This window comes from Pan troglodytes, chromosome 5 (genome assembly GCF_028858775.2).
Source record: "Pan troglodytes isolate AG18354 chromosome 5, NHGRI_mPanTro3-v2.0_pri, whole genome shotgun sequence".
In the NCBI taxonomy this organism is placed as follows: Eukaryota; Metazoa; Chordata; class Mammalia; order Primates; family Hominidae; genus Pan; species Pan troglodytes.
Genome location: NC_072403.2, coordinates 137,654,482 through 137,681,812, shown reverse-complemented (window position 1 = coordinate 137,681,812; position 27,331 = coordinate 137,654,482). Strand labels below are relative to the sequence as shown.

The following is a 27,331-nucleotide window of genomic DNA, read 5'->3' as shown; positions in this document are numbered from 1 at the left end:
TGGAGGGAGAGAGGTCCGTGGCTCAGTATAAGGAAGAACTGTCTGAAAGGTAGGTGCAAACAGCTGCCTGCAGATGGAATGGCTTCCTCATCTTCAAGAGTGACAGAGCACATACTGAGCAACCGTTTTATATGACTACTGTAGAAACGCAGTTCTCAGCCTTATCAAATTCAACACCTCACCTAAATAAATATGTAAAGCATTTTATTATACGCCCTTCATAATATTGAGATGAAATTCATAGATCATGTAACCTACTTACACACTTAATTTTATAAAATCATCATGATGCCCCAAAGGAAAGTATTTGATCACAGGTATTTCAATATGTAAATTCTCAGACATAAGTTCATTAGAAGACATAATATAGATTCATATTGCTCCTACAGAAGAAGATACGAAATTCCCAAGTACAAGGGTCAATTCTTCATTTTCTTGGACTGCCTCACTCATTGCAGGGCATTTGGCACCTCTGCTTGCCCCCAACAAAATGCCAGTAGCGCCCTTCCCATAACCATGCCAACCAAAATGCCCCAGGAAAGGGTACCACAACCAATGAGAATCACTATTAAGAGGAAAATCAAGCCCCACGGGTAAACTAGTATTTTAAATTAGCTTTTAAATTAAATGTTTTTAATTTCAAAAATTCCCTTAAAGCCGAGATTTTATAAACTTCATATACCTGAGAAGTTCTCTGTTTTCCATATGCTCTGTGATTCATCTGAATAACACTTAACCCATGCTATTAAGGCAGAAGGGTACCTTTTATTTATTTATTTTGAGAAGGAGTCTCACTCTGTCATCCAGGCGGGAGTGCAGTGCCACGATCTCGGCTCACTGTAATCCCCCGCTCCTGGGTTCAAGTGATTCTCCTGCCTCAGCCTCCCAAGTAGCTGGGATTATAGGCACCTGCCACCATGCCCAGCTAATTTTTGTATTTTTAGTAGAGATGGGGTTTCGCCATGTTGGCCAGGTTGGTCTTGAACTACTGACTTCAGGTGATCTGCCCACCTAAGCCTCCCAAAATGCTGGGATTACAGGTGTGAGCCATTGTGCCCGGCTGAAGGGTACCTTTAAAGTAAGATAGGCCTGGTTAAAATCTAGACTCCACCACCTACAAGGTATGTAGCCTTGGGTAAGTTACCTAATTTCTCTAACTTTCAGTTTCTTTATCTGCAAAAGGGCTGTTACAGAGACTCAATGTGTAAAAAAATCAATGACTAGAATCTGGTGCCCCATGGAACAGAAAATTCTATCCATTGAGATTTCCATGCATCCAAATATGCAAGTGTTCATGAAATACCATTTTCAATACCACCTGAAGAGCCACATTCAAATCCGCCCCAAATAGTAAACTAACAAGCCAGGCAGACCTAGTGAATACAAAGATGACAGGAAATAGTTAAATATTTATTGAACATTAACCATATGCACCAAATTTTTTGTTCAGTACTGTTACACACACTGCTTGGTTTAATCTTTATGACTGCATGAGGGAGTTAATCTCAATTCTTTTCAGATAAAGAGTCTGAACTTTAGAACAATTAAAGAATTTATTCAAGGTCAAATAGCCATAAGAGTTACAGCCAGAATGATCAGCTCTGTCTGACCCCAAAGAAGGAACCATTAATAATGGCCTGTAAGGGTGGGCTATTACTACACATAATTTTCACATCAGTGCCTGGTTCTTCCTGGATTTAACCACAGTTAAAAAGAACAAGACAGGGGCTGGGCGCAGTGGCTCACGTCTGTAATCCCAGCACTTTGGGAGGCTGAGGCGGGTGGATCACCTGAGGTCAGGAGTTCGAGGCCACCCTGATCAACATGGTGAAACCCCATCTCTACTAAAAATACAAAAATTAGCCAGCATGATGGCGCATTCCTGTAATTCCAGCTACTCAGGAGGCTGAGGCAGGAGAATTGCTTGAACCTGGGAAGCACAGGTTGCAATGAGCCGAGATCGTGCCATTGCATTCCAGCCTGGGCGACGGAGCGAGACTCTGTCAAAAAAAAAAAAAAAAAAAAAGAACAAGAGGGTGAACCCAGCTTTATGGCCAACTGTCTTTAAGGATGCAAATACTGACCTGTATTCAGGTTAGCCATTACTATTCATACTAAATGCACTTTAGTAAACATGTCAGTACATTCAACAACTATTTATTGCACTGAGTAGGTTTTTAAAGAGCTAACCGGAAAGCACATTCTCTTAATTCACTAAATTAATTACCCCTTACGTTTTGAGAACAGAAGAAACCAATCTATTTCCTCACAGAAAATGGAATTGGTAAATACAGACAGTCAGAGTTTGGAATTTTTCTTTTTTAAAAAAAAAAATTATTTCTTTGTTTCTCTTATATTATGAAAGCCATCTTTTTTCTAAGCACTAAAATTATAGCTCATTTTTAGAATTAAAAATTTATAGTTCTATAACATTTCTACCAAATATTTTTAATATATTGAATGCATTCTCTCATTAATACTCATAAGGTATAAGTAAGTTTTGAAGTTTTCTACCTGCACACAAAGATTAGAAGGGCCAAATCTGCATTGTCATACAGAAAGTTACTGGAGGTAATGAAAACAGAACAATCTATCTGCTGATCTCATCTCCTAGTCATAAGAGACATCCTCTTTCTCACCATCAATCACTACTGGGTACCTGTGACATGCTTTTGATTACCTGTCATAAGAGGTGTGAAAAATATGATGCCTGCCTCACCCACAGCGGAGTTTCTGGAGACACCCCCTACTATGCTGTGGCACCAGAAGATCACTTTAGATCATCTCTAAGACAAATCTAAAGACATTAGGCTCCAAGTAGCATCAATAAACAGGAGACATGGAAAGAAAGTTTGTTTTCAATTACTTCTGGAATTCATTTTAATACTATCAGACAGATTCATTCCTAAAACCATAGACTCTCTGGCCCGTTTGATTTTTTTGCAGACATATTCTAGCTCCGGTCCAAAGAAAATAAGCTGCAAACTTCTGGAGTCTCTAGACTGGTACAGAACTCAATCTCATTATCCAAATCCTTGCAGAGAATATGTGCCAATGTGAATCACTATGCCAGGGCCCTGTGCTCACAGTAAATGCCGTCATGGATGCATGTGTCCTGGTCTTAGACTGGGTCCCAATGCAATCAATTTCAGGAGAGGAAAAAAAAAATGTGAGCCGTAGTTACCACTACTACTATTACTACTTATTACTATTTGTTGGGGGCTACTTTGTGGATCTGAATTAAGAGTTAACTGATAAAACCAACAAAATTGGATAGATGAAAGGCGTTAAAAGATAAATGGAATGCCTTTCCAAAACCATACAGTATATAAATAGCAAACACTACTTTTCAAGAATTAAATTTGAGTGTCTTCTGAGATGTTATCAGTGAGAGACAATTTACCATTAAACTGCCATTTCACTAAAGAAAAGGCCATGTACTTCTTTGCCTTCTGTGGATGAGATCTGCAATTGAATGCATTTTCAAAATATACTGGCATACATTCATACCTGTAAAAATGCAAAATAAAATAACTGAATTATCATTTTTTAATGTGCTTTCAGCATATTTACATGGAGAGTATAAGTGGCAATAAACAACTTATGCTTACTCCTAAATAGTGCCTTGTAATATATTTATGAGTAATTTTCTTCAATTCAGTAAGCACTTAGAACCTGTTTTGTGCCTACAACTGTACTATTTATCTGAAGCCTGTGACTATAAAAAGGACCCAATGTGCTCTAAAGAAACTTCAATTTTTGACAAGGGAGATAAGATTTACATAAAATAATCAGGAAACAGGGTCATGAAAAAGTTATGCCAAATAAAACGTATGACACACAGAGGAAGTGCTAATGGGAAGTAAGAAAATGGCTGGGTCACACGGACCAGTGCTGGTAGGGAAAGTCTTAAAAGTGGGACATCCCTGAAAACCACAATTCAGGGTTATATTTCAATAGTGCCACACAATCAACAATCAAATCTGTAAACCAGAAACAGTCTTATCCCCAGTGAAAATGTTCTCTATCAGAGCACACTCAAGACAAAAGCAATTCTACCAGATTCTGCCTCAGATGTCTTGGTAACAACGGAGAGAGGCAGGTAGTATTGTGGTTAGCAAAATATGGACCGTGGTAAATACACAAACGTGGGTTCGGGAACAAGACATAAGAAAAAGTGTCTAAGCAGCAGGGAATATGCCAAGTGTGAAACTAAATCAGCACGGAGAAGTACAAGGATCTCTTCTTGGGAAAAAAAATTATGTGTGTAATATTCAACTATAAATTTCTAGCAGACTGGGTTAAGAAATCAAGTCTATGGTATACGTTCTTTTTGTTTTTTAAGGTTTATTGAGTTGCTTGTCATTAAAACTTGTAGAATTCAAAAGAAAATGGCTTTTTGGTAGACTGGATTGTTGTTCCTTATTAGGCACTTCTTCCCTTGCTGTAAGATAATTATACATCCGTACCCTTTGCTGTGCAGCTCTGTGATGCTTTGCACTAGTACACAGAGTATATGACCCCATCTGATTTTTCATGTGACTTGTTTTGACCAATAGACTGTGAGGATTAACAGTCATATTCATATTGACTTGAAGCACTAAGAGACCTGGCAAGTTTCTGCTCTCCACCAGCAGAGTATGCTCCAGGTAGCTGCTTTTCCCTCTTCAGCTTGGGTTCCAGGATGAAGACATGTGGAACAGAACCCGAACTTGAACCTCAGCTTTGGCATCCGGCTTAACTTTGCCAAGGCCAGCCTGCAGAACCCAGCCAGGAGTAGCTAAACCACAGTCAACCTGCAAATCCATGAAGGTGAAATACATATTTGTGTATATAACCCACTGCGGTTTGGAGACAATTATGCAACATTATCACAACAAAAAACCCAATACACCCTTAGAACCATCCTGATCCACAAATTACTTCATGGAGTCTTACCAGAAAGATCAAAACCACATAGTACATATTATTGTTTATATGAATAATGCTACCAAGGCCTGAGATACCAAAGCCTGGAGACAAGACAACTGACACAAATAGCAGAGGAGGCTTCATTTTCTTCCAGTTGTCATTTACCCCATAACCACTTTGCATGGCTATGGGGTCTTAGCTGAGAAGGCATCATTTGACAAGACATTGTGCATTGTCTTGGTATATCTATACATAATGGTTGATATTACTTACTGTTATAGGTTAAATTATAGCATTCCAAAAAAGATATGTTGAAGTTATAATCCTCAGTACTCCAGAATGTGATCTTATTTGGAAATACAGTTAGTTAAGATGAAATCACACTGGAGTATTATGGTGCCCTAATCCAGTATGACTGGAATCCCCATAAGAAGATGGCCATGTAGTGATAGAGACACAAAAGGAGAATGCCATGTAGACACAGGCCACACTTGGAGCTATACCGCTGCAAGCTAAGGAACTCCAAGGTCCAGCAAACCAACAGAAGTTAGGAAGAGAAAAGGAAGGATTCTTCTACCAGTTTCAGCGGGAACATGGCCCTGTTGACACCTTGATTTTGAACATCTAGCTTCCAGAAAGTGAGAAAATACATGTTTAAAGCCACCAGCTTCTGGTACTTTGTCATGGCTCCCCTAAGAAACTAATACACTGATTTTAAATTACTTTTATACACTATCACTGTTGCAATAGGATACTGCTCCAAAAACTTTATTACTTTCCCAACATGTCCATTCTGCCACGTTCTCTTATAATTTAAAGGAAATGCAGGGATGTCATTAAGAAAAGTGGTAAACATTATTTACCAATTGCCTCCTGGGCCTGGATGTTAACTCGATGAGCTTTCTGTTCATCCAGTTAACATCTGAGCCCAGGAGACAATTCAAGCACAGCTTATTTGGGTAGGTGGACTAAGAACTGACCTGATTATCAAAGAATTATTTTATCCTGCAAGAGTCTTTGGAACATTCTGAGAATGCAGCATCACCATGTACTATGCCACTTCTATCACGCTTTCTATAGCAATTTTACACTAACAAACTCATACTGCTAAGTTTCTCAGCGCACACTTATGCTACCTTGTGTCATTTTCTTTATGTTATTTCTTTTTTGAGATGGCGTCTCACTCTGTCACTCAGGCTGGAGTGCAGTGGCGCGATCTCAGCTCACTGCAGCCTCTGCCTCACTCGTTCAAGCGATTCTCCTGCCTCACTGCCTCACACTCCCCAGTAGCTGGGATTACAGGCGCGTGCCCTGACACCTGCCTAATTTTTGTATTTTTAGTAGAGACAGGGTTTCACCATGTTGGCCAGGCTGGTCTTGAACTCTTGACCTCAAGTGATCCACCTGCCTTGGCCTCCCAAAATGTTGGAATTACAGGCGTGAGCCACCACACCTGGCCCCTTGTGTCATTTTCTAATTATTGTTCCTTATGCCCACATTCCTTCCAATCAGACTGTAAACTCTCTAAAGGCAAGGAATGTGTCTTATGCTGCTCATCCATGCAGAGTTATGTACACTAACACACATCACAACTCTTTGTTTAGGCTGGACACAGAATTTATGTTTAACAAGTTGATTTTTGACTTGTTACGGCGAAGTAACAGAAACTGACTTCAGGTTATGAAACGGTAAGGTCTTGCCTTTTATTTAGATTAGTGGTCTCCACTTTTTATTCCACATCAATAAAAGTATCTGAGCATAAAACTCTAATTACTTTTACTTATAAAAACATGTCCTCTGTACTAATAATTATAAGGCATATAACTAAAATAGAAGTCATGAAAATAAAGACATTCTAACAATTTCTTTCTGTACCTTCATGTGGTACATGAACTTCACTTTAGAAACCACCAGTCTAGACTATGACAGCAGATATGTGACAACATTCCCTGGGATTTGGTCCTTTCCAGAAAATGCAAGATCTATAAAATTCTAACACTTTTATAAACTTAATAATTCTCTGACAGATTCACAAAATTGTCTAGATCGAACAAGCAATATTTTAAAATTGATAGTGTTGTCTTTGCAACCAGGATTAATTTGTATATTATATTACTAGCCCCCTATTATAAATGCATTTGCTAACTGTGGTGCTCTCTGCAATTAAACCCTTTAAGTTTCAGATGTTAGAAATGAAAATCTATTATCAGGTCTTCAGGCAAATATCTGTAAGACTGAGAACCTAAATGATATAACATTCTGATTTTGAAAACAAGGAAAATAGAAGGATGAGCAAAGGGGATGATGAAACAGAACACTCATACATTATCTCTAAGAATGTCATCAACACAACAACATCCGATTTTCCTGTGTTCTATGTGCATGTGGATAATGCTATGCTAGAAAATAGAAGGACATTGAGTAATATAAAACACAACTTCTATAAGCTTACTATAAGAACTGGCCCGGCAAAGCGGTTCACGTCTGTAAACCCAGCACTTTGGGAGGCTGAGGAGGGCAGATCATTTGAGGCCAGGAGTTCGAGACCAGCCTGACCAACAAGGTGAAACCCCATCTCTACTAAAAATACAAAAAAATTAGCTGGGCGTGGTGGTGCATGCCTATAGTCCCAGCTACTCCAAAGGTTGACTCAGGAGAATTGCTTGAACCCAGGAGGCGGAGGTTTCAGTGAGCCGAGATAGCGCCACTGCATTCCAGCCTGGGCGACAGAGCGAGATTCTATCAAAAAAAAAAAAAAAAAAAAAAAAAGAACAACTAAGCAATAAAGTAAGCCAATATTTAGCTCATTTGTGGCACAAATGCTTAAGTGCCAAAAGAACTGAAGTCAGCATACAATAGATGGGTTGGAAAGTATTCATGGAATTAAGTATAAACCTGGTGTGGAAGACTGATTTTAAAGGAAGAAATGTGGAGGGAAATTCCAGCTAGCAAGGACAGCAAAGGCTTGGGAGGCAGGAATTACTCTCCTGTATGTGTGGGATTACTGAGGATTCTGACCCCACTGAAGTGCCAAGTTCATGCAGGGGAAGAGTGGAAGAGAAGGCTGAGTGCATGAAATGTAGAGAGGACACAGTGCCATCATCATCTAAGCCACATTCTTGGGATTAAACTTCCAGAAGAAAGCCACCACCACTAAAATCTCTTCAGTCATTTTACTTGGTCTGCTTATTCTTGAAGAAACAGGCTTGGGGCTGATCTATACCTAAAGCAAGAGAGCTAAATGCAAGAAAATACCAAGCAGATGATGTGTGGGTGAAGATTTTGAGGAAGTGAAATATTAGTAGCTTTAAAAGGAGGAAGAGAAAGTACAATATGTCAAAATGAATATGCATTTGCTTTAAAAAAGTCAAAAATATAAAAATCGGATGATACATAATTGTAATAATGTTCAATAATTATCATTACAATACATATGGATACCAAATAAAAATGTGAAAAAGGAAAACATAAATCTCTTATAATCCCATTAGTGAGAAAAAAGTAAGTTTGTCACTTTCCTGTTTTCTATGCAAATGCATCTTAAAATCAAATTAGAATTTTTTGTATATACTGTTTATGTTTAACTCAGTTATTATAAACATCTCCCATATAATTAAATATTGTTCAAAATCATTATTTTAATGGCTAAATATCTTATATACATTTACTATCACTTAAAAAATGACTCTACTGTTGAATTTTTCTCAAATTTTTACAGTAACACCCTTGATAATAACTAATACTTAGATAGTTGCTTACTCTGTGCCAGGCAGGGTTCCAAGTACTTTACATAAATTAATTTACCTAATTGTCTGTACAATGTAGGAGGTAGATACTATTATTATCTTCATTTGACAGATGAGAAAACTCAAAGTGTGGAGAAATTAACTTCCTAACTGCACAGAGGTGGTAACTGGTGGAACAGGATTCCAAGCCACATAAGTGGCTCTGGCATTCCTGCTTTTAACCTTTCTACTATATCAGTAGCCTCTCAGAGATCATGGGCTCATCACGGAACTTCAGCTTCATGTCTGATTGTTTCCTTAGGATATACTCAGAGGAGAATCACGAGTGCCAAGAGAGACCATGAGGCAAACTGCTCTCCATTGAAGGTATACCAGCCTACCCTTCGTGAGCTAAACACAACCTCACTCTTGCCAGCATTGTAACTGACTTTTTAAACCTAGTAATCTGCATTTCTTTGATGCCTTGAAGTCAGTATTATTTTCATGTCTTGGCCATCTTAAGTTCCTGTTTTGTGAATATTCTATTCCTATTCCCTGTTATAAAGGTTTTCAAAGAGTTAAGACATGTTAAATAGAAATTATTTTGGAAGGTTCTGTGATTCAAAATATCAAAGAGTATTGCTAACTAGTTGTTTCAGTGGGACCCTACAGACAGGCAGAACCCTGGGGGAAATCACCGGAAACTAGGGATGAGGGCTCAGCTGTAAACACCTGCAACCATAGAACTGAGCAGACCTTCCCAGCAGACCCATGAATAGCCTGAAATTGAGATTTATCCCATACTGCAGGGGTGACACTTATCCAATGGCTAGAATATTTATCACTGCTACTCAGAGCACTCTCACTTCATGATATCAGCATGCCTGGGGAAACAAGTCAATAAATTCAATGTTTGTGTAGTGAGGCCAGAATCACAGAAGAAACATGAAAGCTCTTAAGGGATCTCAGACCTTTGGATTTATCTCACAAATTATTTCTATTCTATAAGGCATACCTGGTTAGTGATAAGAATAACCCACTAGTCAGAAATTCCACATGAACAGTGCTGAACAAACACTATTAAACTCTTATTCTCTAAATCCTCTGTTAATCAGCTATCAAAAGCAAATTACCTCATGCCAGGTACTTTGCAATAAAAACCAAGCACTTAAGGCCTCTGATTACTTGGGTTGGAATTAAAAGTATTTCATTCACCTACTTAGGAGTCACTTTTTAGATTGGACCACTCTCTCCAAATGGCTCATGTCATCTATCAGGGTCAATGTTCAATCCTTTCAATGTCTTAAGAGTACCCTGTTTGCCTGGCTGATCCCCAAACTCCAGTGACACCCTATTTGGAGGCTTTCGTCCCTTTATGTACCAACTACAGAAGAAAACTAGAGTGGGAGGAATAAAAGACACTCTCCCAGATGAGTGTCATAATAAATACCAAAGCTATTTTTAATGGGTGTTAACACAATGTTTGAGAACTAGTAAAGTAAGCAAGGGCTGCTTTAAAAAGTTGATTTGGACATGCACAGGTGGCCCTCCATATCCATGGGTTCTGCATCCATGGAATCAACCAACCAAGTGCATCACTTGAGGTCAGGAGTTCGAGACCAGTCAGGACAACATGGTGAAATCCTGTCTCTACTAAAAATACAAAAATTAGCCGGGCTTGGTGGCACATACCTGTAATCCCAGCTACTCTGGAGGCTGAGGCAGGAGAATCACTTGAACCTGGGAAGTGGAGGTTGCAGTGAGCCGAGATTACATCACTGCACTCCAGCCTGGGTGACAGAGTGGGAATCTGTCTCAAAAAAAAAAAAAAAAAAATTGAGGAAAAAAATGAATGGTTGGATGGTTGTGTACTGAACATGTACAGACTTTTTTCCTTGTCATTATTCCCCAAACAGTGTACTATAACAACTATCTACTTAGTATTTACATTGTATTGGGGTATTTTAAGTCATATAGAGATGAGTTCAAATATACAGGAGGATGTGCATAGATTATATCCAAATACGATACCATTTGATATCAGAAACCTGAGCATCCTTAGATTTTGGTATCTGCAGGGGTCCTGGAACCCACTACCTGGAACCAATCCCCTGCAGACACTGAGGGACAACTGATTTATATTGAGGTGGGTGGGGGGGTGGGGAGAGAAGAAGGATGAATGATTAAATAAAATCTTCAACCCTAATTTTTTTTATCAATCTTACATGCTATCCAAAATCATGGTTAATTTTTTACCAGAACGTCAATTTTGCTAGTAGCAAAATATAGCTATTAGCTATAACATAGCTAATATAGAAAATTACTCCTAGTATGGAAGCCTACTTGGGACACTAAGTTTCATGTGGAAGGCTCCATGAGTTTACAGAATCTCAACGAAGAAAGGCCCCTAGAGATGATACCAGAAATGAGTGTGGCTTGCTCATGAAAATTGGATAGCATGTTCCAAGCAGAGGGAACAGCATGGAGAAGAAAAATCATACTCTATCCACGTGCAGAAACTGGCAATTAGTTTTGTATTACTAAAACACAAATGTTTAACTTAGGAGTCCACAAACAAGGATATGTTGGCAAATGGTATTTGCTGTGCATGATGACAACTTGAACTTTCATCAGGTTTTTTATGGGTCTATGAAATGGGTCAAGGGGACTTAGCTAAGAATGACTGTGGGTAAAACGCATGACAAGGAGGGATAGAGACAGGAGATGAATCTCTCAGGGTCCAAGAGACCAGGGTAAGATGTGCAGATTCCTTCCCGTGTATGATGGAAATGTTTTACAGGGTCTGAAGGGGGAAGTTTAGAAGGACAGCCTGCTGAAATGGGGACGGCTTGAAATGCAGAGCAAGGCAGAATGCAGACAACAGTCCAAGGCATCTAAGGAGCCAAACAGAGGCAGTGGGAATAGAACAGAGTGAATCAGAGACAGGTTAGGAGAGAAAATGAGCAGCTTCCATGTTCATATTTGCTTGCATATGCATAAAATGTCACTAGAAGATTCTCAGTTAACTAACACTGGTTACCTGTGGATTAGTGAAATGGGTGACAGGGGAATGAGGATGAGAGGGAGTACTTTCACTCTAGAGCCATGCGTACCTTTTGAACCATGAGGATACTACCTATTCTAAAAATAAATTTAAAAAAAGACATGAAGGTTATCAGAATGAGATGCCTCTATGTAAAAACCTGCCTAGGTCCCCCTCCAAACCCCCTCTTATGTTTTAAGTTGCACTTTTGAATTCAGATCATTTTTATGCCAAAGGCTACCAGACTGTACCAATGACTGACCCTTGAGAAAGGCCAATCTTTCTGCTTACTGTGGTGATAAATATATCAAGCTTAACTTATCATGTCGATGTAAATAATGAGTTACCTGGGTAAATTCAACCAACTTAACAACTAGGTGTCAAAACATCAGTATGAAGAATTAACTCCAGGAGCTCAATCTTTTAAATTTCATGGTAAATAAAAGAGGCTCAGAGAAGACTCTATGATTTATTAAAACAAGGATAAATCACATGAATCACTGACGTGAAGGTCAGATTGTCGATTCACTCTGGTGAGTGTTATGCTAAGTTAGGCTAGCCCTTCAGCTAAAAATGACTTTATTCTATTGAAACTCCTGTTCAACCTATATAGCGTTTAAGGCAGGTACTCCAAATATAATTGACTTAAATTGAATTGCTTTATTAATTTCAAATTAGTAATGAGTGAATATAAATGTAAGAGTTTAAACAAAAGTTTTGTAAAACTATGTAACATTGTTTTCCATTTGACTAAGTTCAAATGTACTAAATTTGCAATTCTTGTTCAAAACATTTAATGTAACCCATTAAACTTGTTCATCAAAAACATACTGTGTCCAGAGATCAATTGTGCAATGGCTTCATTTATTTGGTTTTATGTTTTATAATCTGCCTTGTTCCACAAAGGATATGAGTCATCTTAAAAGAATATAATTCAATCAAATGGAAAAGTATAATTAGATAAACATCAGAATCAAGAAAAACAAGGTAGAACAGAAGCTCAAGACCATAGGAAAAGATAAAATATTGATATTAGGTTATGAATTTTTATATGATTATTAAAATTGAGTTGCAAATTTGACTGTTCATTTCCTAGTTGCCAAGTTAGAAAGGGAAATATAATCAATGATTTGATTCTCATTTTGCATGATGAAAAGAACACACACACACACACACACACACACACACTCACAAGTTGTTCAGGGTAAGTAAAGCTTTTCTTTGGCATTTAAAGTTAAATGGAATTTCTTGCATGAGTCTTCAAACAGAAACTACAGAAAGAACCATGATCATAACCACATTTCGAAAGTAACATAATAGTAAGTTTCCTCTGACTGTATTAATAAAATCCCTCAGTGTGGGCATATGGGGGGGGTGTTAAGGATGCAAAACAAGGTACCAAAGTACAGCTTCTGAAGATCTGGCTAGACTTCTGGTCTAACAGCTAGTATTGGAAGGGAATAGGTTGACATCATGGCCTTTGTTCAGCCAACCCCCCATAAACATCATTTCTCTCAATTAAGCTTCTGATCAAATTTAGCAACAGAAAATTCATATTCTCTGGCATGTACAGAAACAAATGCATTTTGTATCACTGTTGAGGGGAGACCAGTAGACAACAATCACTCTTCATGTATTCCCTATATCTGAAATTCAAGGTCATACAAATTTACTTCTGTATATTTTTTTCTGCAATCAACAATTTTGATTCTAGCACAAGTGAATTGAGTGGATCCTGTTGAATTTAAACAAACAAAAAATTATGGGCTGGGATTTTAAAAACAATAGTAAATGGCATTTAGCAAGAAAGGAATAGAGGTTTCTAAAATACAGCCTTTAGGAAGATAAAGAGAGGAAATCCAGGTCTTGGATTGCATTCTGGTGGTGCTTGTGGAGGCGGAGTGCTGGGGGATCAGGAGGTAGGACCCAAAAGTGAGTCATCCAATCCCAGAGGCACTGCGCATTTGGTTGCAGGACACACAGAAGAGAAAAATACCTCTTCAAATCTGAGATTAGAGCTTTTATTTGACTGTGATTCCAAAGCCAAAGTAATAGCAGTTAAACTGAGCAGTTAAAGGCTCAACTCCTACTTGTAAAATGAACAAATAAGTGCTTATAAGTAACAAGGTAAAGAGAGCTTACTGTAACCAAAGGGGAGGGCTTTTTTGAAAAGCTTAAAGTGTGCAAGGAAGAGCCAGGTAAATTAATTGCTCAATACCCTGGGTTACAAATTTAAGAAGTGTAAAATGTAATTATCTTTATTACAGGAGGGAATTTTGGCTTTGTTTTAATAAATCATAACAAATTAATTTTTTTCATAAGTTCCCTCCCACTGTTGTTTCCTGCAGTCTTATTACCTTTTATAGGAAAGTTTTATTTCCTTATCCATCAAGGAAGAAAATAAGTAGGTTGGAGAAGCAATAGTAATAAAGTATGGCCTACCATATTGTGTAAAAATAAGTCATTTGAGTAATATGAAGTGAAGATGGTAAAGATGCATTAAAATGTCAGAAAGAAAACCTGGGAGCATGCCCAGATAATATTGTTAAGCAGAGACTGAAAGAAGTTCACACTGACTCATGAAATTCATGTGATGGAAAAAAAATGAAATCAAAACAGAAAATGTCATAGTGTAAAAATAAAGCAAATAAAGTTTGATGCAGTTAACCTTGTTTTTCTTTTTTTTTTCAAAATGATATAACATTTTAAAGCAGGAAGACACTGTATCTTGCAAACCCTCATTTCACAATCCCCTGGCTGTCAAATTTGGAAACTGATGTGTTTCTATACTGAGGAGAAAACAGTTTAAATTGTGTATCTATATCACACATTTTGAATCATTTAAGAATCACAGACACTTCTACATGTTTTATTTCTACTTTTGCCTGTGATAAAAGACATGATAATTAGATCAAACCTGAAAATCTCAACTCTAAAATAAGTGAGTACATCACTTATTAACCAAATCATTGTTTCCTCTGGGGTAACTTACAATTTTCTTTAAAACACGACTTTTACTTTTTAAATTGTGTTTGAGAGCACAGTTGAAGTTGGCATGATTACCAGTGAGACTGGAAATTTTGCAAGCTTAGACATGAAATGAACTTAAGAGTTGGGGAGAATTACCTCATAACCTTAATGACATATTACAGAAAGATAGCATATGGTCCTAAAGATGTCAGAATTGAAATATAAATGTTAAAATAACTGAGTTTGCCTATTTATACAAAGAAGCAATTTTTGAAATTCAATTAAATTTCACCGGCCACAGAACAATTCTGTGATTCTAAATTGTGGTTTTTAGATGAAAGCTTGAAACACAGTTCATTCATTCAACAAATAACTAATGAGCACTTATTCTGCATAAGATGCAGAAGATTACAGGATTTAAAAAAAAAAAAAAAGATTCAAGATTCTGTCCTATTTGAGCTTATACTGAGTCACTTCTCCAAATCTCTATACCTAAGTAAGTGACTATAAAATTGGAGCTTACAGTGATGCATTTTTCAAAACTTTAAGCCTTATTGCTGAATATAAAATAAAAAATGATAGTCTGGGAAGAGGGAATCTTGCCAAAAGCTCTGATGTATAAACTTTACACCTAGAGGAGAAAAAAAGCATTAATACATAACCAGTTTCTGAGAAATACAGAGCATAACACCGAGTTGGAAGTTAGGCTGGGCACAAGGCTGCCTCTGCTGGCTGACCCGGTACATCTTTCCAGCAGAATCTCAACTCTCGACACCTGTATCAAAGTTGCCACTCTTAAAACACATCCCTTCACGTAAGCAGAGGCTCCTAAATACTCAGCACAACAATATCCCAGCCTCATCGATCTCCCGAATAATCTGACTTCTAGAAGGACCTTCTCTAAATTGGCCCTAACGTGTTGACGGTAAGGGTTTGCACCATCGATTTTATATACCAACTAGCTAGCTCTAAAATACACAAAAATCCACAGCGACTTCTACATGCCACTAATAACCCTTTGCCTGTCTACATGTTTTGGCTAGAAAGATGGGAAGAACGCATCTGCTAATCCAGCCGGAAAAACACAGTGACATATTTCCACCTGAGCTGCTGAAAATCCAACGGTCTTCTCCCCAAATAAGACCCATGCCAACCTGTCCTCCCCACTCTCGTACCGGCGCGCACCCCCACGAGCCCCCCAGGGGGTGGGCGGGGAAGGGTCAATCTCTCCTTCGCCCCCGCTCGGCCTCCCGAGCTCAAGCGGAGGTTTTCAGGTTCACAGGGGGCTACGCCCAGCGCCATTAGCACACCTCCGAGCGCTCCACCGAGCCCCCGGCGGGAGGCAAGTTTGGCCAGTCCTGGACCCTGCTCGCGGCCTCTCGGCGGCAGCATCAGCGGCGGGCGGCGGCGAGGGCTGGGCCCCGCCTCACCACCTACCTACAGGGCGGGGGCGCCGGCTCCTGGGGTCCGGGAGAAGGGGATCGGTCGCATGCATTTCTGGGAGCGGTGGCCTCTGCTGCTGGGCGCCGGGGAGCGCATCCTCTCGGCGGGTGGAAGGAGGGGTCAGGGGAGGACCGTACGCCGAGGAGGAGCAAGAGGAGGAGGCGGGAGCTCCGAGGCGCGCGCCCGCGGGGCCCCGCGTCCGGATGGGGTGTGCGCAGCCGCCGCAGTCGGGGTGTCTTAGGCCTCTTCCCACGCCCGACGCCTCGCCAGCCCCGCAGCTGCGCCCACCGTCAGGGCATCGGCCGCTACGGGGTCCCGGGCCCGGCCGAAGGCGGGCAGTCGCGGGTGGCGCGACGCTGTGCAGACGCCCGCCTCTAGCTCCGCCCGGCCAGTGGCGCGCGCTGCGCCCCACAGCGGTTGCGGGGGCCTGGGAGCTCGGCGGCCGGGCTCTGCTGCTCGGATTGCAGTTGCGGCATCCTCCCCGCCCCCCGCGACCTCCGAGCTGGGAGGCTGGGCACCCTGGCTACCCGCGGCTGCTGCAGCCTCCGCTGCCGCGAGCCCGGCGGCTCCGCCCCGGAGAGCTGCGCGCGCGGCCTCCGCAGGCCTCGGCCCTTTGTGGCGCCTCCCGAGTGCGGGCGCCTTGCTGCCCCAGCGAACCGCCGCCTGGCAGCGGCACCTAGGAGGGTCCTCTTACCTCACCCCGGGCCGCTTCCCCCTTACAGTTGGCCCGCCTGGCCCCTACTCTTCGTGGGAAGTAAGGCTTTGACAGCAGAGCAGGAGTTAGAGCTTTTCCCCAGCTTTAAAGCCCTTTGACTTTCCTTCCAGCTCAGGACCGATGGCCACAATAAATTCATCCTTGTGTCCCTTCTGGCGTTGCGTTTAGCAGAGGGGCCCACCATCTCCTTCCCCCTCCCGTTCCCGGTACAGCATCCTGGATGCTGCCAAATTGCAGTCATTACAGCAATAAGAACATAGCAGTTGGGCCCTCCAGCCGACTCTTGGCAGAGACTCGAGAGAACCTTGGAGGGGGAAGGTTTGCATCAGCTGCGGGGCCTGTGCCTGTGAGCTCCCCATCCCCAGTTGGGTGCTGTTCCCTCTGCGGTCCCATGACCAGCACTGCAACATGACTAGGAGGATCTGGCCGTGGAGTTCATTCACTCTTATACGCAGAAAAATGTCCCAAGGAAGGGCCTGCAACTACTCTGTTAACAGTGTGTTACAGGCCTTCCACACAGATAAACTAGATAGCAGCCTCCTCTGGGTTGTTGACGCAGCTTAAGCTGTAATAACCTCTCTGGAAGGCGGAGCAAAGCGTTAACAGTGGTGGCTTTGGCATTTCAGCAGCAGGTGGTCATGTTATACTGTCTTGCAAATGTGGAATAATTGCCCAATTTTGCACTAAGCACGTATTAATTTAGACGTCAGGTTTATATCTTTGGGATTTGAATGTAAAGATGTTGGATTTTTTTTTCTGTAGCCATTGTGTTATTTGTAAGTTGTTTAGCATTTAGTAAGGGAAAATTAGGTTCCTAAAATATAAAGAGCTGATTGCATTGTAGCAAAGGAACATGGTTTGAGATCTCCAGGGAAGCTGAGCTGCTCTCACAGTTCTTTGATGAGTGCTTTTATGATTTTGCAATCTAAGGTTATTGAAAATGAGGCAAAAGAAAAACATGTTCCATGGCAAGGACAAATTGTGACTAAATAGCTAAGATTTTTTGAGATAGTTCTTTTAAGCAAATTGAAGTTTGGGTGTGAGGCCCTGTGGGAGCTGCACTGCGCTTGTCCAGGAAGCACCCAGTGGGGTGTGACTTGGCTGCTTCCTGACACTGGTTGATCTAGAGCCCCACTTTATTTTCAAAAGATAACTATTATTATTTATGATATTTTCCCAAATTGAGAATTACTTGATTATAGGAATATGTATGTACATATCTGATGTATAAGTAACAGGTTGAAGTCACTTAGGAGAATTTGGCAGTTGCTTACTCTTTAACAAAATTTTTAAGTTTTGAATGTAGTTTCTGAAGGAAGTGTCCATTGACTTACAAGTTTTCACTGTTTCTCATCCTTTTACTACCAAGAGGCCCCTGTTGTTTTTCTCTCTATGGACTCCATGTTTTGTAAATAAATTAAGCAGTGATGTTTTTATTAGACAAAAAGCTATAACTGAGTATGAATTTTTAAAGTTGTGACCATCAATTATAAAACGTCAGTCTTCTGGCCACGCGCGGTGGCTCACGCTTGTAATCCCAGCACTTTGGGAGGCCGAGGCGGGCGGATCACGAGGTCAAGAGATCGAGACCATCCTGGCCAACATGGTGAAACCGCATCTCTACTAAAAATACAAAAAAAAAAAAATTAGCTGGGTGTGGTGGGTCCTGTAGTCCCAGCTACTTGGGAGGCTGAGGCAGGAGATTCACTAGAAACCGGAATGCAGAGGTTGCAGCGAGCGGAGATTGCACCACTGCACTCCAGCCTGGTGACAGAGCGAAACTCCATCTCAAAAAAAAAAAAAAAAAAAGGTCAGTCTTCCAAAGATATTGCAAGGAATGTAAGAATCCATCTTTATGAACTCCTCTAGGACTGCATGCTGTATCATATGCTTCTTATAACATTTTTATTATACTGAAAGTCCTGATATAATAAAGATTTCTGATCCCCAGCTAAGGGAGTACAAACTCCTAAAGATTCTTCACTCGTTCCTTTCCATTAACTGATTTACCTAAGCCTTGGCTTTATAGATAAATTGGAAGAAATGAAACTCTTCCTTGCGTGTGTTGTCCAGTACTGTATGCCTTAGCTACTTGTAGCCGTTTAAATTTAAATTATGGCTAGACTGTGCTTTTGGATAGCACAAACTAGAACATTTTCATTATTGCAGAAAATCCTTTTGAACAGTGCTGCCCTAAATAGAAAGTCAAATTTTAATTGGGAGATAAGATATAATACATGAAATAATTTGGGAAATCTTAGTATACTACAGATCAAACCTCAGTAGAAAGTGTACTTCTTAAGAACATGGTAATCTTTAAGAATTCAGGCTCTGGCTTCAGACTACAGCTCCACCACGTGCTGACCTTGGGTAAACTACTTAACCTCAGTTGCTTTATCCGTAAAGGATATGCTTTATCCATAAAGAATGGTAACAGTACCAACTTTATAGGGTGGATATAGGAATTAAAGGAGATAATCCCAAGTGGTTCTTAAAGTCTAGAATGTGGCCATCAATCAAAGGTATTACTAGAATAATATACTTTATTATGTTTTTAAAAATGGTATCCCTAACACTTTTCACTGTTCTTGGCTGCGGAAGTTACTTGGTAAATGCTGAATTAATGAAAAAATATAATACCACACTGATTTTATGGCTGTGAGGGCCACCTTTAAATATGAAAACTGGCCTTTCTCTGTTGAAGGGTATGGGCCATTGGAGGATAATTTAGGTGGATTTGTCATTTAACTTTTGCAGGAATAAACAACCTTTGTATGATGAGACTTTGAAGTAGATAAGAGAAGCAGAGATCCCTTCCTCTCTTAAAGGAAGAAGAGAGGGATCACTTCACTCCGCCATTTGTTGGTTTCGCTGAGCCTGTGGGAGGCAGCTGGATCTCTGGGTTCAGGCAACAGGATTTCTCCCAAGTGATTTTCTAGAGGGCTAAGGTAGGCGGGCTTAGAGAAACATTGCCAAACAGTGGCAATCCTGCAAATGTGTTCGGTATTTTTCTTACCTATCTATCTAAAGACAATTCTTGTAATGAAGAAGCATGATTAGTATTTCTGTTTTTGAATACAATACTAGTAATGTCTCATGAAACTAGAATTCTAAAAATATTGGCAAATATTGCTCTAACATTGCCCAAATGAAAGGCTCCTGGGTCTCTGGTTGATCTAGAGCTCTACTGTATTTTCTTTTCTGTTTTTTTTTTTTTTTTTTCTTCCAGACAGGGTCTCATTAGGTCACCCAGGCTAGAGTGCAACCTCCAACTCCCAGCTCCATTGATCTTCCCACCTCAGCCTCCCAAGTAGCTAGGACTACAGTCATGCACCACCACACCTGGCTAATTTTTGTATTTTTTGTAGAGATGGAGTTTCGCCATGTTGCCCAGGCTGGTCTCAAACTCCTAGGCTCAAGCAATCCATCTGCCTCAGTCTGCCAAAGTGCTGGGACTACAGACATGAGCCCCTGCGCCTGGCCTATTTTCACACCTGTAATCCCAGCACTTTGGGAGGCCGAGGAGGGTGGATCACTTGAGGTCAGGAGTTTGAGACAAGCCTGGCCAACACGATGAAACTCTGTCTCTACTAAAAATACAGAACTTAGCTGGGTATGGTGGCACATGCCTGTATCCCACCTACTTGGGAGGCTGAGGCAGGAGAATCACTTGAACCCGAGAGGGAGAGGTTGCGCTGCACTGAGATCGCGCTTATGCACTCCAGCCTGGGCGACGGAGCCGGACTTCATCTGAAAAAAAAAAAAAAAAAAAAAGACAATGATTATTGTGTATGATATTTTGTCCCAAATTTAGAATTACTTGATTATAGGAATGTATATGTACATATGTGATGTATAAATAACAGGATGAAGTCACTTAGGAGAATTTGGGAGTTGCTTACTCTTTAACAAAATTTGTAAGTTTTGAGTGTAGTTTCAAAACTGGTTAAGTAATGACCTTGGAGCTACTGAAAATATTGAAATGTCTTTGGAAGGTCTCTCAAAAGCTGTGGGAGAGGAGTTTTGTGCATTAAGTGATGAGCTTAGGCTACTAGCACCAAGAAAATTCACTCTTTAGTGAACCTATCCTTCTTTCTCTAGCGCAGAGAGAAACACCTCTTTGACTCAGGCCGGTTGGGACACAGGAGGCAAATACTGATGATCATGTGTGGAGGGATACGAGTAGCCATCCTGCAACTAAAGAGGCAGAAGAGAGTTTATTATTTAATAGCATTTAAGGCAGTGGCTCATTTTCACAAACTCATTTCAGGGGTCATTTGTCTACTGGTTAATTATGATAATATCTTGAGTTTTGAGAAAAACGTAAGTGTCCTTTTGTGGATAGACCTATGTTCAGTGTCTCATTTGGCTTGTTATAAATCTGAAGAGGAGTTAGAAATCACCTTGGCCTTTGTGGCGTCTACCAGAGTGTACTGAGAAAGAAATATTGCTGTATATAGACATGGATTGTTGTCCACATAGCTGTCATCATGTCATACTTATGGCTGATTATTTAGAGTTAGCCCAATAAATGTTTCCTTTTCTTTTATTCACAGCTAATTTAAAAATATCTGCTTTTGAATAATTTCCTGTTGTCTTATTTCTTCTACGAATAGTCTGTTCAGTAGCTTGAGAATTCATTACATAGTTTTTACACTTTCTGAAAAACATATTCAAATAAGCTGCTACAACATTGGTGCTAAAATATAATTTAAAATTTTGAAATGAATCCCTAAAAAAGTGACATTATGTGGTGGTTTGTATTACTGGGTAAAAGAAATTTACAGTGATTATGCTAATAGGGGTTTTTTTCAAGGGAAATAATTACAGATTAATAAATAGTTGTAAAAAATGTACAGGGAAGTCCTGTGTTTCCTCCTAGTTTTCTCCCCATGATTAATGTCTTACAAAATTGCATTACAATATCAAAACTAGGAAATTGACATTGGTACAATCTTGAGAGCTTATTCAGATCTCACCAGTTTTTTTTCTTGAGACAGAGTCTCACTCTGTTGCCGAGGCTGGAGTGCAGTGGCACCGTGTTAGCTCACTGCAACCGCCATCTCCTGGGTTCGAGCAATTCTCCTGCCTTAGCTTCCCGAGTAGCTGCGATTACAGGCGCCCACCACCACACCCGGCTAGTTTTTATATTTTTAGTAGAGACGGGATTTCACCATGTTGGCCAGGCTGGTCTCGAACTCCTGACCTCAGGCGATCCACCTGCCTCGGCCTCCCAAAGTGCTGGGATTACAGGCATGAGCCACCGCATCCAGCCAGGTTTCACCAGTTTTACGTACATTCATGCATGTTTGTGTGTGTGTGTGTGTGTGTGTGTGTGTTTATATGCAACATTATCATATCTTGTATCACCACCACAGTAAAATACAGAGCTATCACCATGAGGCTCCCATAAGCTACTCCTTTAGAATCATACTGATCTTCCTCTTCACCACATCCCTATTCCTGGCAACCACTAATCTCCCATCTCTATAATTTCAAGAATGCTATATAAATTGAATCATATAGTACGTAACCTTTTAGATTGGCTTTTTTCCTCATTCAGTATAATTCCCTTGAGATCTATCCAAGTTATCACATGCATCGATAGTTCCTTCCCTTTTCAGATAATATTCCAAGGCATATCGATGTACCACAGTTTGTTTAACCATTCACCCATTGAAGGGCATTTCAGTTGTCTCCAGTTTTTGGCTATTATGAATAAAGCTACTGCTATGAACATTCATTTGCAGGTTTTATGTGAACATAAGTTTTCATTTTTCTGGGATAAATGCCCAAGAGTACATTTGCTGAGTCATATGGTAAGTGCATATTTAGTTTTTTAAGAAACTGCCAAACTATTTTCTAGAGTGGCTATACCATTTTATATTCCATCAGCATGTATATGTGATAAAAGATGGATTTTTAATCTATTAAATAAACTTATTATGATGATACATTTCTCTTATTATACCATAATTGCTTGGTTACTTGAACTCTACCAGACTAAGTTTTAAGGTCAGGGATCCTGTTTTGTTCAGTGTGGTGTCCTTGGTGTCCAACATAGTACCTGACATATATTAGATTCAATAAATGTTTATCAAATGAATGAATAGCTTAATAAACAAAAGAAGGACAGCTGACTCAGGTTGAGATCAAATTGAAAAACTGTAAATAAATTATAATGATAGTTGAATATGAATTGGATGCCATGATTTTTCTTCTAACATTTTCAAATCAGAAATTGGCACTCTATAAGATGAATCACTTGTGGGCAAGTTAATAAAAATTAAATGTTAAATTATGTTGTTCCAAGGTTATTTTTGGCTGTACTTTGGTAACAGCAGAAGATTGTAAACAATCTAAATGCCCAATGATATGGAACTGCTTTAGTAAGGTATCTATACAGTGGAATACCTACCCTGCAGTTGTCAAAAACAATGAGGACACTCCATTTAAATAATGAACACCCTCTAAAAGATATTAATTAAAAAATACAGAAAATCATGTAGAGTATGCTACTCTTTGTGTAAAAAATTTAAAAAGGAAATTAAAGAAAAATAGATATATGCATGAAGATGTTAATTCTTCCTGTTATAAAGTACAGGCTGTACCTGGGCGATGTTGTGCTTGAAAGTAAAGAAGTGCTCAAAAATGTATAGGGACATTCCAAAAGAACACAGGAGCCAGTTTGAATAGACTCCCTCTGGCTGAATTTGGGAAGATTTAGGTTTTAAATGAATAATGACAGCAACAGAATATAATACATTGAATAAAAACTCACTAAAACAGAAAAAAAGAATATGAGTCCAGGCTGATATTTAAAAATTAAATAAAGAATACAAAGAGGGAGGAGAGGAGGGAAAGTTATTTTCAGAAGAATGATAAAATTAAAATATCACCATTTTGCCATCACTATAGCAATAATTGATTCAGACAAGGATCATCAGTGAATGCTAAACCCATTGGCTAAAAGTTTGCTGAGGAACAGAATGGTCTACAGTCTCAAAGAATCACTTCCACCGTTGATATTTGCTTTTTCCAACATTTGCCAATTAATTACAGTTATAAAAGGTAGCTTTATGATGGAGAAATATAGCATACACCTTAATCAAATGACGGTACGTAGCCACTAAATTAGGGACTTAAAGCCATACAAATTTATTATCTTACAGTTCTGTAGTTCAGAAGTACAACGTAAGTCTCAGTGGGCTAAAGTCAAGATGTTGGCAGAGCTGCTTTTTGTCTGGAAGCCTATGGGAGAAGAGGAACCGCCTTCATTCCTTGGCTTGTGGTTCCCCTTCCTCCCTTTTCAAAGGCAGCAATGGCCAGATGAGTCTTTTGCACATCACATCACTCTGACCTGACTCCTCTGCCCCCCCGCCTCTTTCACTCATAAGAACGCTTGTGATGATTGGGGCCCATCCAGGTAATCTAGGATAATCTCCATCTCAAAATCTTAATCACATTTGCAAAGTTCCTTTTGCCATGTAAGGTGACATGTCAACATGTTCTGGGGATTAGGACAGTGACATCTCTGGTGTTGTGGGGTGAAGTGGACATTTCTGCCTACCACACTTACCCATTACAGGTAATGTGATACACTGGAATTATGTGCATTCTGATATAATGCACACATCACTTAGGATAGTTGTCCTGCCAGAAGAAATATTTAAATTGACTAACTTTCTGAAACTGTTGTCCTCCACTATTCAAAAAGGTCAATGATGTAAAAGAAAAAAGGCTGCGGAAACTGTTCCAGAGTAAAGGAAGGAGACTACAGATACATGACAACTAAATGCAAGGTATAATCCAAGAGTGTAGCCTAGATTAAAAGAAAAACTATAAATGAGATTATTAGGACAACTAGAAAATTTGATTATTGACCATATAATAAATGACAATGTGGAATTAAATTTCTTGAGTTGATAATTATATTGATTGCTCTTAGTAGATGCATAATACAGTGTTTAGTATGTATGATAAAGCATCATGCTGTCTGCAGCTAACCCCAAATGGTTCCGAAAAAAATAGAGAAAGCATATATGGAAAATATTAATAATTGATGAATCTAGAACAGTACTGTAAGATAGAAATATAATGTAAGGACATGTATAATTTTAAATATCCTAGTAGCTACATTTAAAAAGTAAAAAGAAAGCAAAATTAAGTTTAATAATATTTTATTTAACCCAATATATCCAATTATTCTCATTTAAAAATGTAATTAAAGTAAAAAGTATTAACACGATATTTTACATTTCTTTTTTTTAAATACTAAGGCTTAAACATACAGTGTGGATCCAGCATTTACATAACATCTATTCATACTGGCTACATTTTAGTGCCTAATAGCCACAAGTTGCTGGAGCTCTAAATTGGAAGGCAAAGGTATGGATGAAGGGTATATGTGTGTTCAATGTTCTATAGTTGCAACTTTCTGTTGCTTTGACATGTTTCGAAACCAAAAAGTTGGAGGAAAATGAACCAGATATGTGTTGTATGTGCATAGATTATTTCTGGGAGATACAGAAGAAGCTGGTAACACTGGTTACTTCTGGGAAGAAGAAAGGAGTGAGTAGGAGGATGGTTTTCACCATACCCTTTTGTACTTTGTGTAAAATATTGTGACTAAACCTATACAAATTTAAACTAATATCTGCTTAATCTTTTTATTCAAAACCAGATGGTCTAATGCTGAGGTCTAGCAACCCCTTAAGTAAGAGTTAAGAGCTCCACCTACTGAACTTGATCTAAGATTCCTTGGGATAGGAAAAAAGGGTCCCACTTAAAATACAATAAAGTGTAGAAATTTCTTCTGATGATTTTTCTATCTTATTATCTTAATAACCCCTTTAAATCTTCCTGTTCTCATATTATTACATATTTTCAGATAAAGTATCTCAATGATTTAAACTCCATCTCTGAGCTGCTGAAAAAAAAGATACGAGATTCAAGCACAGGCTCACCTAATTTTTGTGGTAATGGATGATGACTGCAACTCACAGTGGCGCCGGATGTTGTGAGCAAGTTCATTACAAATTTATGTCTTACTTAAGCTTCCTTCCATCTTGCAGCGGAGCGAAGTCTCTTGGGTCAGATTTCTTCAACTATAACGGCTGACATTTTCAAAGTTGAGTTATATCTTACTGCCCTCTGCATCTACTTTATGAGGGTTTCTGAATTAAGGCTGGGCTGTAAGGTGTCTTGACTCCTTTGGTAATTGCATCATTTCCTGGCCGTGTCTAGTATATAAGGCGGAGAAGTGAAGCAATTGCCCAGATAATAACACAGTTTGGAAAGTAGGAGGATGACAAACACAGTGGGTTTGAAGGACTTGCTTGGAGCCTTGGGCAGATGTCCTGATCCTTCACTAGGCATACCACCCACAGCTCTCTCAGCTTCGTTAGCCTGCGTGTGCCAAATAAATAAAATAGAACCGCGTGCTATGAGGCTACGTGACCCTTCATCACCCATATTTGTAGAGCACGCGCTCTGCACCCAGGACAGCGCGGGGTCGCTCCGGCTCTTCGCCGAGAAACGCTCTCAGCTGGTGGCAATCTATCGTTAGATTTAGTAAAATGTTTAGAGGGACTTATCATCCGCGTGACAGAGAACGAAGAAAGACGGAGAGGGACAGAACTTAGATTTGGAAAGAGCAGCTAAAATGGTTAATAAAATAATAAAGCAAATTACAAGGCTCTGGACAGTACGCGTCCAGACAACACTTGTCTTGGTAAAGAGATTTACATGTTACGTAAAAGAATGAGAATTTCCAGGATATATTTTCCAGCATGGCAATAGGAAGAGGATTAGATTTGGAGGGTATAGGTTTTTTCCTCAAGGGGCCATCCCGGCGCTTCCGAGAATTTGCTTCAATTTCAGGAAATAGATTCGGGGACCAGGACTCAGAACAAGAACAAAGTGGGTGTGGCTTAGACGTAATACTCTATCCCCTACTGGTTAGAGGAAGTAAGTGCAGATTTTTAACATAGCAAATATGTTTAGGGAGAAACGTTAAGTAAGTTCCCTGGTGGTCTAGTGGTTAGGATTCGGCGCTCTCACCGCCGCGGCCCGGGTTCGATTCCCGGTCAGGGAAAACTTGTTTTCCTTGACATTTGTGTCCTGCATGCCATTTAGAAGTCAAGAGTTTTGTGTAGTTTTCACTCGCTGGTTGGGTTTTTTTTTCATAGTATTTTTTTTTCTTTTTAAATCATAAGTTTTATGTACTTTTCATTCGCTTGTTGGGGTTTTTTAATCATTAAAAATTGACCGTTTTAAAAGTTTATTTAATCTAAGGCTTAAAATACGCCATCTCTATTTACAGGTAATGTAATTTATAATCAATCAAATAACATAAAGTTCTGTGATTCTAAAATTGTATTTTTCAGTTTTTAAAAATAATTTGGATGTGTTTACAAGCAGTCAGTTAAGCCTTTGTTTAACCTTGATTTTGTTTGACTAATAAAAGAGGAAGATAGTTTTATGAGGAATAATACTTATTCAGTATCATGCTTAGAGTTAATT

At 39.5% G+C, this 27,331-nt stretch overlaps 1 protein-coding gene and 1 non-coding gene across 15 annotated transcripts in view; one reads left to right on the top strand and one right to left on the bottom strand.

The window, feature by feature from the left end:
• Positions 1-26,025, bottom strand: part of NCOA7 (nuclear receptor coactivator 7) — a 153,488-nt gene extending 127,463 nt beyond the window's left edge. For 2 of the 14 annotated variants that reach the window (XM_063813428.1, XM_063813432.1), the window contains exons 1-2: positions 16,087-16,458; positions 10,329-10,446 (exon numbers count right to left, since the gene is read on the bottom strand). The gene's annotated coding sequence lies outside the window, so the exon portion shown is untranslated. Of the gene's footprint in view, positions 1-3,403; positions 3,511-10,328; positions 10,447-15,824; positions 16,680-25,773 lie in introns of those variants that run through there. The other 12 variants (XM_063813426.1, XM_063813429.1, XM_063813427.1 and 9 more) reach the window with 10 other exon arrangements.
• An 806-nt stretch (positions 26,026-26,831) lies between these two features.
• TRNAE-CUC (transfer RNA glutamic acid (anticodon CUC)) lies at positions 26,832-26,903 on the top strand. Its single transcript has one exon. It is a non-coding gene; the product is annotated as a tRNA-Glu (tRNA).
• Positions 26,904-27,331: the final 428 nt, after the last annotated feature.